This window comes from Limulus polyphemus, unplaced genomic scaffold, assembly GCF_000517525.1.
Source record: "Limulus polyphemus unplaced genomic scaffold, Limulus_polyphemus-2.1.2 Scaffold905, whole genome shotgun sequence".
Lineage (NCBI taxonomy): Eukaryota > Metazoa > Arthropoda > Merostomata > Xiphosura > Limulidae > Limulus > Limulus polyphemus.
In genome coordinates this window covers 353,047-357,742 of record NW_013666515.1, presented here as the reverse complement: position 1 = coordinate 357,742, position 4,696 = coordinate 353,047, and positions in this window count along the sequence as shown.

The window sequence follows — 4,696 nt, the reverse complement described above, 5'->3', positions numbered from 1 at the left end:
AGTTCTTACAACTGCAGAAATCGAAGCAAGACTTAAAATATACAAGACGGTGGGCATTTTGTCATACGATGTTAATACGTTTCAGAGAGTAACCTGACTCGATGTTTGTCTGTTGTTTATCATTACCTTACGTACACTTCTACCTAGTCTACCTAGGTGTGACATCTGTCTAACCAACCAATCAGGGACAAAGTAGAATAATGATTTGACAAAATCGCAGATAATACAGATGGCATTGTGGTGACGTCATACAGCATGCGTCCCTTTTTTTTTTTTTAATTAAGGGTACTATTTTTTGTTGTTGTTCTCTGTAGTTGAGCACGAAGCTACACAATGCCAGGAGTATCGAAACCCGATTTTTAGCGTTATAAGTCCACAAACTTACCGCTGATTCACTGGAGGAGGTATATGGAATGACTGCTTTGGAATGAGAAGAGCACAAATGAATACACAATGAACATTGAATATTGAAGATGGTGTTAAACACAGATAAATAAGGAACCCCAGAGCAGAATCTTGTGTGTTTTTTCAAGGCTTAAAATCAAAATGCAAACAAAAATGCCAGAATTAAACATATATGTTTTAAAACATTAAAATACTTGTTTGTACATTAGGCCATAGTTCCTCACAGCTTCCAAGAACATTGAGTATCGTAACATAGGCCCCCATCCCAATGAACCTATAGATACCGAGTATCTTAAGATTATTGTGTATTTTGTATATTTGTTGTGGACCCTGATACTTTCCTGCGGCCCCCCAGGGACCCACAGTCCTCAATCTTGGAACCTCTGCATTTGACTATAAGTGCTATGTCCGCTGCAGGGAGTAAACCCATATTTTTGGCTTTATAAGCCCTCAAGCTGACCAGCCGTTTAAAGGAACTGTGCACGAGAATTGGATTATTAAAACGCAGTCAAGATATATGTATTTATCCTTGTAGGAAGTTCAACGTCTCTAATAAATCATCACGACAGCATGGAGAAGTGGTTGCTTGTTGTTAAGTGCTTTAAAGTAGGTCATTGTATTTGGATGTAAGATGTTTTGTTTGAAGTTAAGCACAAAGCTACACAATGGACTATCTGTGCTCTGCCCACCACGGGTATCGAAACCCGGTTTCTAGCGTTGCAAGTCCATAGACACACCGCTGTGCCATTGGGGGACTGGATGTAAGATGACATTAAAGTGGGTCACTATATTTGAATGTACCATAGCGTTAAAGTGGGTCGGTGTATTTGGATGTACTTATTAATGAGTTTAGAACCGGATTACGGCGTGTATACGTGAAAATTACATTGTTTACTTTGGTTTCAATCTTCCAGTCTATCTTGAAAATTTGATTACAGTTCATCATTTAAGAAAATAATCAAAGTCTAGAAAATATACCTCAGGTTACGATATACTAAAATAATACATGACGTTACGAACTACATGAAGGCTCTTTGTATAACTACAGTCAACTTAAACTCATCTCTGACCCGTGTGTATAACTACAAACAGTTTCAGCTCATCTCTGACCCGTGTGTATAGTTACAATCTACTGAAATTTTTCTCTCACCCATGTGTGTAACCAGAATCAACTTAAACTCATCTCTGACCCGTGTGTATAACTACAAACAGCTTCAGCTCATCTCTAACCTGTGTGTATAACTACAATGAACTTAAACTCATCTCCGACTTGTATAACTACAATCAACTTCAGCTCATCTCTAACCCATGTGTATAGTTACAATCTACTGAAATTGTTCTCTCACCCATGTGTGTAACCACAATCAACTTAAACTCATCCCTGACTTGTGTGTGTAAATGCAATCAACTCAAACTCATCCACGATCTGTACGTATAGATTGATCGCGATTTGTGGGGGTTTCTAAACTATCGTACTTAAGTGAATACATACCAAGTTTAACTGGGATTAGGGAGGGTAAGTTGTGTTCGTTGCTAAATGGAATATATATATATATATATTGTTACGACAGCGGAAGTTACGCGACGCTGGAGTTTCTAGAAGGATCATGACTTATCGAGGAATCCCGCGAATATCCGAGTGTTTGCCAGGCGCCCTCTTTTTTAGTATATAAGCCCGGCAAATAAAGCCAGCGGGAGATAGATATGCAGATAGATTGAAGATAGAGATAACTGAGTCAAGTGAACAGTAGGCACCGTAAGTAAAGTGTGTGAATCATGTGATTTATAGCGTGTGTTATAAAGGTTGTTAAGTTTAAAGTGACTGTGGAAATTCTGTGTATTACAAAGTTGTATCAAGAAAGAATAAACTAATTTTATTTAAGAAAGGACTTGTATCGCTGAAGTTCCTCGGAAAGAATTTTATACCGGAAATTAACAATACGCAACAATATATATACACACACAATTGTGCAGAGAATATCACATTGGCATACCACTGCCTCTAGGAAACATACGAACGAACATTTAATTCCCCCACAAAAAATGATGAGGGATAGATGCTCAAAGCTTATTAAAATATACATATAACACGTATGTAAAAAGACTCCGATTGAGATATTTTTGTTGTTTACGTACGTTTGAATTTTTTAAATTTATTTCATCTTCTTCTCTGTTCATTATTGTTATAACGATATGTTTGTACTGATGTATTTGTACTGAAAAATAAAATTAAATGTATAAGTGTTCTACGTATTGTATAATTAACAATTACATATACGTTATTAGTTTTAAGTAGAATATTTCTTTATTTTATATGAAGGGGCGTAGCCAGCACTACGAGTGTTTATGTATGTGTGTTTGAAGGTAGGGGGGGGGGGGGTATTTTCTTCTACCCAAAGAATTTGAGCGGGTTGCATGAACTCAAGTGTATATTTGAAAAAAAAAACAACAACAACAAAATATCAGAATGTACAATACAGAATTTTAAAGTATTGGGGTTGTCATTTGACCCCCTACCCTACCTTGTTACGCCCCTAATGTGGGATATTTGCCTCGATATAACTTATTGGGAAGTATCACGATCCAGTTAAACAAGAAAAATATTTTATATTGTTCAAACGTGTAATGTTAAAGACAAGCACACAATTTAACAATCGTGATAAATTCATTGATAAAAAAAGCAAATAAATTAAGTCTTATCTATTTTCACTGACAAAAGGTCAGACATTACATTGTCTTTTAACGCTAAATCCTGGTTTTGATACCCGTGATGGGCACAGCACACATAGCCCATTGTGTCACCAACAAACCAACATTGTGTTTTATTTATCTATATACATAATGTCCGTCTGTACGTTAAATTCCTCCCACAGTCCGATTTGGATAAAACTTCGCACGATTTTTCAACATCATAAGGGGAAGTTCCTAAAAAGATTTCACTACAATTTCACTTTATATCACACCAAAATGAAAAATGTTACAAAATAGGCCCTCGCTAAAATTAAACAAATAATAGGACCTTATTTTATAACATTTTCTCCTAAATATATTCCTTACTAGACAAACAGTATTTCTTTCTTTATTAATAACGTACATTAATTTTGTACATTTATTATTATCACTAAAATTTATGTTCCAACAAAACTTCTAAAATTGTGATCAAGTGAGTTTAATGCAGAATTTCAAAGTGAGTCTTCCTAGCGGGGAATCATTGTAATATTTCAGAAGAAAAGTAACTATTTCTGCTGGAGAATCTAAGCGTACGCTATGAATTGAATTGTTCTGTGACCGAAGGAATCGCAAGTCGTTCGTACCGAGTTCGTTGCACACAAATTTCCTGTAATTTTATAGTAACTTAAGCTTCGTAAATTACATAAGTAATTTTCTTTTACTTCAGTATGAGTATAAGATTATTAAAAATGAATATAAAGTTATAAGTATAAAGTGAACAAAAACATCGAAAATCACGATGCGAAAAATTGTGAAATGGAAAAGTGACGTATCACGGAGAAAGTCTGAAACTTTGAGAAAGAAAATGAAACGTCAGGATGTAAGTTACAGAAAGTAAGAACTAATACATCCATATAACTGTGAATTGAAATAGTTTGATCAGCTTTCAGGTTTATATCAAATAATAAAATTTATAAATCAATCACAATAAGCATCTTGCATAAGATTTGTCAACTCACTAAACGCTCTACAATAAAAATATAGCAATCTCAAAAGTTACCTGCAAATTACTAAACTTTTATACGTTTTAACTAAAGTTGTTGATACTTCACTATCATCAATGGAATTGTGCTAATAACGTTTCATGTTGTAAGTATTTGGTTTGGGTTACTACGTTGCTCTGCTGGCTAATCTTACAACTGCATAAAGGTACAGAATAAATACAAGTAACAAACAATCTGTGTAAAATGTACAAATGTAACATGTTATTAAATTAGTAGTAGCTTTACAATTTGTGGATATTTATTAGTAGCCTATACTTCAAATATATCGTATAGCAGAATCATTAAGGCAAAGAAGAATTGGACATTTTAATTTTCCTTTGAATAATGTACGTACATAAATTAGTTTGAATTGTAAGAAATAATTATAACACAGGCCTGCGAACTTAAACTTCATAAAAGTTGTTTTGGTTTTACTAACGGATTTTCTATAATTGAGCTACGTAGATTTTGAAAATAATATTATTATTTTTTCTATCACGTAAGGATTTTTTACAAATCGGGAAGAAAAAAAAACTCTTACTTAGACCAAAATATTATTTCGTTTACCACAATGAAGA